We start from the raw sequence: 10,433 nt of genomic DNA on the forward strand, positions 1-10,433 counted from the left end.
AATATTATACATTCAAGGTGCATCCATTTCCCTAACGATTTCCCAAATGTGTCATTCTTTATAGCCAAGTAGTATTCCATTTTATATAGATAACACATTTTCTTTATCCAGTTGTCTGTTGGGTATACAGGCTGCTTCCAGGATTTAGCTGTTGCAAACTGAGCTGCTATAAACATTAGTGTACAAGTATCACTGTAGTATGATGACTTAAACTCTTTGGGGAAGATACCTAGCAGGGAGGTAGCTGGGTCATATGGAAATTCTAATTTCAGTTTTTTGGAAAATCTTTGAACTGATTCCCATGATGGTTGTACTAGTTTGCATTCTCACCAACAGTGCAAGAGTGTTCCTTTTTCAACACAGCCATACCAAAATTTGTTTGATTCCTTAATAATTGCCATTCTTTTGGGAGTAAGTTAAAATTTTAGCATTGTTTTAATTTTCATTTCTCTAATAGCCAGAGATGATGAATATTCTTGCATTATATTTGTTAACCATTTGTATTTCTTCCTCTGTCGAGTGTCTGTTCATTTCTCTGGCACATTTCTTGACTGGGTCATTACTTTTATTTGTTTTAATTCTTTGAGTTCTTTGCATATTCTAGATATCTGTCCTCTGTCTGAGGAGTAGCTTCAAAAAACTTTATCCTATCTTTGGGTTGCCTCTCCACTCTACTAATTGATTCTTTTGCTGTACAGATTTTTTTATTCTGATACAATGCCATTAGTTGATTCTTGCTGTTATTTTTTGTGCGATTGAGGTTCTGCTTAGAAAATACTTTCCTACACCTATGTCTTCTGGCGTTTTAAATAGTTTACCTTCCAGAAAGTTTAATGTTTCTGTTTTAATGTTTAGATCTTTGATACATTTTGATTTTAATTTAATATGTGCTGAGACATAAGGATCCAGTTTTCTTCTTCTAGAGACAGATAACAGTTTTCCCAACACCACTTGTTGAATAGGTTATCTTTCCTCCAACATATGCTTTTCAACCCTTTGTTAAAGATCAAATAGCTGAATATATCTGGGGAGGTTTCTGTATCCTCTATTCTGTTCTATTGATCCACTTTTCTGTTTTTGTTCCAGTACTGTACCATTTTTATAGCTACTGCTTGTAGTATGGCTTGAAGGCAGATATTGCTTTGCCACCTGCTTTGCTCTTATTGCCCAAAATTGAATTTGCTATTGAAGGTCTCTTCTAGTTCCATATGAATGCTAGGATTGTTTTCTCTAGATCTTTAATGTATGCTGTTGGTATTTTGATTGAGAATGCATTAAATGTTTAACAGTTCCAGAAATATGGCCATTTTGACAATATTTTTTCTGCGTATCCAAGGGTTTGGGAGATCTTTCCATTTTCTGGGAACCTCTTCAATCTTCTTCAGAGTACTGTAGTTTTCTTTGTAGAGTTCTTTCACTTCCTTGGTTGGATCACTTCCTAGATATTTCATTTTTCTTGAAGCATCTATGAATGGTATTGTTTTCATAATTTCCTCCTCATCCCATTCATTGTTGATGTATATAAATGCTAATGATTTTTGTGTGCTGATCTTGTATCCTGCTACTCAGTGAGGTTGTTTATTAATTCTAAGAGTTTTTGGTAGAGTTCTTCAGGTCTTCCAAGTAGAGTATCTTGTTAACTGAAAATAATGATAATTTGAGTTTTCCCTTTCATATATATAATTGCTCTGGCTAATGTTTCAAGTACTGTAGTTGAACAGAAGTGAAGTGGATATCTTTATCTTCTTCCTGTGTTAGGGGAAAAGCTTTTAGTTTTTTCCCCACTTAGTATGATGCTGGCTACTGGTTTGTCATAAATAGCCTTTACCATTTTCAAATATGGTTCTTCTGTACCTGTCTTCTTCAGGGTTTTTACCATAAATGGGTATTGGATTTTGTCAAATGCCTTTTCTGTGTCTACTGATATGATCATATGGTTTTTGTCCTTGCTCCTGTTTATGTGCTGTATTATATTTATTGACTTCCATATGTTGAACTAACCTTGCATCTCTGGGATGAAACCTACATGATCATGATGTATCATGTTTTTGATAATACACTGCATTCTATTTGGTAACATCTTTTTGAGGATATTTGCATCTATGTTCATTAAGGAGATTGGCCTATACTTTCCTTTTTTAGATGGATATTTTTTCTGGATTTGGAATGAAAATGATACTGGCTTCCATAAATGAATTTTGGAGCACTCTATCCCTTTCAATTTCTTTGAAGAATTTCAAGAGTATTAGTGGTATAACATAGTTAAAAATTTTATAGAATTCAACAGTAAATCCATCAGGTGCTGTGCTTTTTTTTTTTAGTTGGTAGATTTGTTATTAGTGAGTCCATTTCACTTCTTGTTCTTGGGTTGTTAAGCATATTTATGTTTCCTTGGTTAGTTTTGGAACTTTTATATGTGTCTAGGAATCTGTCAATTTAGTCAAAGTTTACTAATTTGTTGGAATATAATTTTTCAATGTAGTTACCATCTTTTGAGTTTTGACAGTGTCTGTTTTGATTGCACTTTTGTCATTTAGAATTGCATCTGTGTGACTCTTTTCTGTTTCTCTTGATGAGGATTATCTATTTTATTTTATTCTTTCAAAGAACCAACTCTTTGTTTCCTTGATTTTTTAGTTGTTTTAGTCTCAGTTTCTTTATATCTGCTGTCATCTTTATAATTTCCTTCCTTAATTTCAGCTTGGGGCTGGTTTGTTGTTCCTCAAGTATCTTAAGATTTCTCATAAGGCCATGTATTTAGTCTTGCTTTGTTTTCCTAATGTGAGCATTGATTGTGATGAATTTTTCTCTTGGGACTGTTTTCATAGTGTCCCAGAGTTTCCTTGAGTTGTATAGTCATTGTTGTTAACTTGCAGAAATTTTTAAATTTCAGGCTGGGGATTTAGCTCAATGGTGCTGCACCTGCCTCACAAATGCAAGGTCCTGAGTTCTAGCACCATTACTAAAATGAAAGAAAGAAAGAAAAAAATTTTTTTTTATTTCTTCTGTAACCTACTGATTATTTAGGAATATGTTGTTAATTTTCCAGGAGCTTTTGCCTTTTTGAAAATTCCTTCTTTTGTTGATTTCTATTTTCATTGTACAGTGGTCAGATAGTGTGCATGGGGTGATTTCAGTTCTTTTAAATTTAATTAAACTGGCTTTGTGGAATAATATGTGATCTATTTTGGAAAATGTACCATATGCTTCTGAAAAGAATATGTATTAATAGAGGAGTGGAGTACTCTATATATATCCATTCAAGTCCATATGTTCAAGCATGTGGTTCACCTCTGGAAATTCTTTATTGTTTTTTTTTATTTAGTTGATCTGTGTCTTTGCAAAAATGGGCTGTTAAAATCCCCTACTATGATTGTGCTAATATTTATTTCATCTTTTAATTTCAGAAGTTTTTGTTTTGTGAAGATAGATGTTGCAGTATTTGCTGCATATATGTTTATCAATGTTATCTCTGCTTGTTGGATTTTTCCCTTACATACTACATAGTGATCTTTGTCTCTTCTAACCTTGAAGTTTAGTATGTCTGATATTAGAATTGCTACCCCTGCTTGTTTTGGGAGTCTGGTTCATGAATATTGTTTACCATCTTTTAATTTTAAGTCTATAAACATCTTTTTTAATTAGATGAGTTTATTGAATGCACCAGATTGTTGGATTCTGTTTTTTGATCCAGTCTGACAGTCTGTGTCTTTTGATTGGAAAGTTAAGCCATTAACATAGAGAGATATTACTAAGCTGTGTTGGTTATTTGCTATCAATGCCTTCTTCATTTGTAGTGTATCATTTGTTTTTCTTTTCCTCATGTTGCTGTTTTTCTGTTTCCTTAGGTTCTGTTCCTTAGGTTGACCTCGCTATTTTTCTGTGTGTTTTTAGCTGTGTCCAATTTGTTGTTTCTGACAAGAATACACTTGAGTATTTTCTCTAGAGCTGACTTAGCACTCATATATCTTTTGACCTGGTGTTTTTCATGGAAATACCTTATTTCTTCATTTATTTTGAAGGATAGCTTTGCTGGGTAAGTTAACCTGGGTTAGAAGTTATTTGCACTTAAGGCTTGAAGCACTTCATCCCAAGGTCTTGTGCTCTTCAGGGTTTGTGTGAAGAAGTCTGCTATGATTCTAATTGGTTCACCTTTATTTGTTATTTTTTTATTGTTGTTTTTTGCTGGCCACCTCTAAAATTCTGGATTTTTGTGCTGGGTATCTGCAAATTCAATGAAGATATGCCTTGGTGAAATTATCCACTCATCATAATTGCTTGATGTTCTATAAGCATCGTTTACTTGTACTATAAACTATTTACTTATATTTGGAAAATTTTCTTCCATAATTTCTTTAAGCATGTTAATAAATCCATCTGTGCTATCATTGACATTTTTCTATCTCCAGTTAGCCTTATATTGGTCTGGTCACTTAGTAGCTGCTGGATAGTCTTCTCGTGTTCTCTGATTTTCTTTTGGTTTTCTTTAAGCTCTTTATGATTCAATTTTGGTTTTTAGTATCATACACTCTTCACATTGGTCATTTCTGCAATGTATGAAATCTATAACATTTTGTATTTCAGGTATTTCAGACTGATATATTTTCAAAAATTCCATATCCTTGTTGAATCTATTGTGAGGGGACTAAGTCCAGTGAATTTAAAAACTTGGGGGCTTGGAGGGCCGGGGGTTTAGCTCAGCGGTTCGGTGGCCTGCCTTGCAAGCACAAGGACCCAAGTTCAATCCTCGGTACCAAAAAAAAAAAAAAACTTGGGAGGAAGAGTTCATGTGTTTGGAAAATGAATAAAGAAAGATATTAATAATATTGTGTTAGGGGTTTGAGATGAAAAAAACTAGATAAAGAGCTGAGATGAGTGAGAGAACCAAGGCACCTATTAAATCAGAGCCAATGACAGAACAAATATAAAAGAGTAAAAACCTAATATACACATGAGACCATAAAGGAACATAACATAACCGAGCATTGCTAAATAACTCAAGAAACATACAAAAACTTAAACCACCGAGACACCCAATGGGAGCACAGATTAGATACCCAGTGAGACATTAAATATGTAATTCCCAAGTAGCTTCTTGGCCAGAGTCTGAGTGCTCACACCCCAATAAGTGCTCTGATCCATCCATTGCAGAACTGAAGTTAACTCAGACTCAGGGCCTCTTCCTGCCAGGTTGCAGGCATTCTTGCAGAATCTGATCCAGTCCAAATTCTTGGGTTAAGAACTTTTGCTGTTCCTCTCCGTGGGTGTGATGGTGGATTCAGCAGACAGGTTCATTGGCACTAAATTATCCATTGGGAATTATTCCTATGCAATCAATTCAGCTATAGCAGGAACAGGCTGACCTATTACAGTGATGTCTATCAGGGCTGGTTGCAAAATAACACACCATAAGACCCTGTTTTGAGCCTCCCTTTAGCAGTGGGAACTCTGGGCCAGTGTGCGCTTCAGGTCCTCTGTAACTCGGGCTGAAACTGGTCTCTAATTGCAGAAACCAAATCTGTGATCACCAGTCCCACTGCTCTCAGTGGGACTCCCCCCATCTGCTTTCCAACTACTGGCAGTCTCATGTGACAGTCCTTCCCTTATCCCCTCTGGGAACTTGGGAGAATGAAGGAGCCAAGGGGCTGTTCTAAGACCAAGCTTCAAACACCCAGCCCTTCTCTACAATGACCCCCCCCCGCTCCAGCTCTGTGCGACTCTGTCTAGGGCACTTGTACCGCACTCACTAAATGTTGACTTTGGAGGGCCTCTCAGTAAGCACTGTCTCCTGTTCTTCCTGCTGTCTCCAACTGCAAAAGACTCTCCATGTCCCGACGAAGTTCTCTGTGAGCAGAGAAGTTGCTAGATCCATTCTGCCACTGTGGGCTGTGCTGCAGTTTTCGCCTCTGTAGCGTGTGCCCCATCCTCTGTATCACACAGTCCCACTCTCTGCTCCTCTGTCAGTTCCCTCGTGCTTCACTTGCACCTCCTTTCACTTTGATTCATCTCCAAACCACTGTCCTCCACACACCAGGCACTTTGTCTTGGAGAAACTGAGTGACTGGCACTCACTAATCTGCCATATTTCAGGAATTCTTCAGCTGAGTTTCTTTGTGCTGAGTTTTGTTTTCCTAGCAGCTGAGTGTGAAGTCTTGGGAGAAACTGTGGATGCTGTTCCTCATTCTCTGTGTGCTCAGAGAGTGTGGAGGAAGACCACAGAGACTCCTTCAGATCCTCAGAGAATGGTACACCAAGTAGGAAGCTTGGGTTGAGGGCCTCCTTGATCTGTCCTTAAGCAGGAGGGATGTTCCTTGGGTAAATCCTGTTTTCCTTTAAGCTTGATTGAAAACTTGCTATGATGAGCTAGTTACATAGGCTAGGTATTAATCCATTGTGTGAGGATTACCTGGCAAATTTTTCACATTCTGTAGGTTATCTCATTCACTGTCTTGGTTTCCTTTGCTGTGAAGAAGCTTTGTAATTTGATATGGTTCCATTGATTCTTCGTATTATTTCTTGTACAGTTGGTGTTCTTTTCAGAAAATCATTGCCAACTGCTATGTTTTCCCACATTTTAACTATTTTAGCTTCCATCAGATTAACAGTTTCCATTTTTATATTTGGAAAATTGTTCCATTTTTATTTTTCTTTAATTCTTGGAGTGAAATATGGGTCATTTCAATCCTTGGCAAGCAGATAATCAGATTACCAAGCACCATTTGTTACAGAGGCTATCTTTTCTCCAGCAAAAGTATTTGGTAGCCTTGCCAAAGATAAGCCAGCTCAGTTTTCAGGCAGTTGTTTCTGTACCAAATAGTCTTGTTTTGTTGTTGTTATTTCTTTGCCAAAACCATGTTTTTTATTACTGTAGCTTTATAGTATAACTTCAGATCTTGGATATTGATACCCCTTACCCCCTGCTCCTGCTGTTTCCTGGGATTGTTTTTGCTGTTCTAGGTCTTTTCTGGTGCCCTGTGAATTTCAGGATTGTTTTCTTTAGTCCTACAAGAAATGCTATTGGTATTTTGATTGGGATTGCACTGAATCTGTATAACAGTTTTGGAATTATGGCCATTTTGACTATCTTCATTCTGCCTATCCAGAAACCTGGACATCTTTCTATTCTCTGAAACCTTCTTCAATCACATTTTTAAGATTATTGTAGTTTTCATTGTAGAGGTCTTTCACTTTCTTGTTTAGCTTAGGTCCTAAGAATTTAAATTTTCTTAAAAAGTATTGTCCTTCTAATTTCTTTCTCGGTAAGTTTGTCATTGATCTATAGGAACACTATTGATTTTTGTGTGCTGACCTTGTAACCTACTACACTGCTGAATTTGTTGACTAATCCCAGGAGTCTTTTACTTACTTACTTACTTATTTATTTTTTGAGACAGGGTCTCACTATGTAGTTGAGACTGACCTGGAACTCACTATGTAATCCAGGCTGGTCTTGAACTCACAGCAATCCTCCTGGCTCAGCTCTCGAGTGCTGGGATTATAGGTGTGCACCACCACACCTGGCCCCAGGAGCCTTTTGATGGAGTTTTGGGGTTCTTCAGCTTACAGAACCATATCATTTGCAAATAATGATAATTTAAATTCTTCCCTTCCCTACACAGATCCCACTCATTTATTTTTCTTGTCTGATAATTCTGGCTAATGTTTTGAGGACTATACTGAACAGAAGTGGTGATAGTGGATGTCCTTGCCTTGTTCCTGAATTCAGGGTGATAGGTTTAAGCTTTTTCCCCTTCTCTAAGATGTTGGTCATTGGTTTGTCATAGATGACTTTTATCAGATTGAGATCAGTTGCTTCTGTGCTTATTTTCTTCAATGTTTTTATCATGAATGGATCTTGGGATTTTGTGAAATGTTTTTTCTGTGTCTGTTGATGTGATCATGAGATTTTTGTCAATGCATGTGTTTATGTGATATATTACATTTATTGATTTGCACATGTTGAAACACCCCTGTTTCCCTGGAATGAACCCTGCTTGATGGTGATGTATGATCTTTTTGATGATTACTTGCATTCTGTTTGCCAGTACCTTATTGAAGTATTTTGCACCTGTGTTCCTTAAAGAGTCTGGCTCTGGGATTTAGCCCAGTGGTTCTCCCCCTACATCGCAAGCACAAGGTCAAGAGTTCTATCCCAAGGTCCAGAGTTCAATTCCTGGTACAAAAAATAATAATAATAAAGACTTTGGCTTTTATTTTCTTCAGTTGTTCTTCTTCTGTTTTTCTTATCAGGTTAATGGTTGCTTTGAGGAATGACTTTGGGAGTACTGTTTCCCTTTCAATTTTATTAAAGATTTTGAGGAGTGATGGCATTAAATCTCTTTAAAGTTCTTCTAGAATTCAGTGGGTAATTCATCAGTACCTGGGCTTTTCTTAGTTGGTAGATTTTATTATTTTTTCAATTTCATTGGCTGATATGGTATCATTCAGAATTTTTATATGTCCATGCTTCAGCTTTAGTAGTTTATGTGTCTAGGAATTTGTACATTTCTACCCCAGTTACAAATATTTTATTCCCATTTTTTTAATTTTTTCATATTTTTTTCTTTTCCCTTATTTCCTTTCCCTACCTTTCCCACTTCCTGTATACCTTTAGCCCTTACTTCCTATTTCACATTGTCAATTATACCATTAGGATCTTATATACAATTATAGTTTTTCATACCAGAGAAACTATTCAGTATTTACACATGTGTGACTTATTTATTTCACTTAAGAATATACCCCCAAGATCAGTGGAACAAACTGGAAGATACAAAAACAACTCCAGATGTACTCAGCTACCTCATCTTTGACAAAGGAGCCAACCATCATCAGTGGAGGAAAGATAGTCTCTTTAATAAATAGTGCTGGAAAAACTGGATTTCAACATGCCAAAGATTAAAACTTAGACCCATATCTTTCATCATGCACTAAATTAAAATCTAAGTAGATTAAAGATCAAAATATTAAAAAATAAACACTGAACTTGCTGGAAGATAAGTTAGGCAGAATTCTTGAAGACATTGGCATAGGAAAAGACTTTATGAACAAATCCTCAGTAGCATGGGAGCTAGCAGGAAGAATCAACAACTGGGATCTCATCTTATTAAAAAGCTTCTGCACTGCAAAAGAAACCATCAACAGAACTAAGAGACAACCTACAATGTGGGAAAAAATTTTTACCAGCTGCTCCTCACACAAAGGACTACTATCTAGAATATATAAAGAACTCAAAACAAGCGGACCACCCCAAATATGAAAACCTGATTCAAAAATGGGCATCTGAAATGAGCAGACATTCTCAGACAAAGAAGTAAAAGCAGCTAGCAAATATGTGAAAAAATGTTCCACATCACTGGTCATTCGAGAGATGCAGATGAAAGCAACACTGAAATTCCACCTCACCCCACAAAGAATGGCTGCTATCAAGAAATGAAACAATAACAAATGTTGGCGGGGTTATCGGGAGAAAGGAACCCTTCTCCATTGTTGGTGGGAGAGCAGACTGGTGCAACCACTATGGAAATCAATATGGAGATACCTCAAAGAGCTGGGACTAGAGGTTCCATTTGACCTAGCCATCCCCCTGCTGGGTATCTTTCCAAAAGAATTAAAAGAATCATATCACAGTGATATATGTGCATCTATGTTTATAGCGGCACAGTTTGTAATAGCTAAAACTTGGAAACAGCCCATTTGCCCATCAGTTGGAAACTGGATAAAGAAGATGAGGTTTTTCTATAAAATGGAATACTACTCAGCCATGAAAAATGAGAAATTAGAGTCATCATAGGAAAATGGATACATATTGAGGATATACTCCTAAGTGAAATAAATAAGTCACACATATATAAATACCAAATAGTTTCTCTGGTATGAATAAACTATTATAGTACATAAGATCCTAATGAGATAATTGACAATGTGAAATAGGAAGAAAATGGCTAAAGATGTAGGGAAAGTGGGAAGGGTAGGGGAAAGGTAATAAGGGAAAAGAAAAAAAATATGAAAAAATGGAAAAATGGAAATGAAGTGTTTATAAATGGGGAGGGGAGGAGGCAACGAAGGGAGGGCAGGGACAAGGGGAAAAAATGAGAACCAAGACCTGTCATGTAAAGATACAAGATCTCAGTAATGAATGTAACTGTACTGTATACCTAAAATGTACCAATAAACTCAATGAAAAAAAAAAGTATATCCTCACTGTGCATCCATTTTCCTATGAATGAAACTAACAAATATTACATACAGCTTTTTCTGTACCACAACTATAAATGCAACACCTATAGATCCTCTACTGCAAGAAAAAATTCTGAGAATAAATTTAGAGTTGACTCTCTAAAGATTAATAAAGCTTTATTGTTGTATTATTGAAGATAAGGAGCTGGAAAGGGGAGAATGAAAGAATGAAAATTAGAAATTTTTATCCAGAG

Source organism: Fukomys damarensis, unplaced genomic scaffold (genome assembly GCF_012274545.1).
Source record: "Fukomys damarensis isolate Sample0158 unplaced genomic scaffold, DMR_v1.0_HiC HiC_scaffold_39, whole genome shotgun sequence".
Lineage (NCBI taxonomy): Eukaryota > Metazoa > Chordata > Mammalia > Rodentia > Bathyergidae > Fukomys > Fukomys damarensis.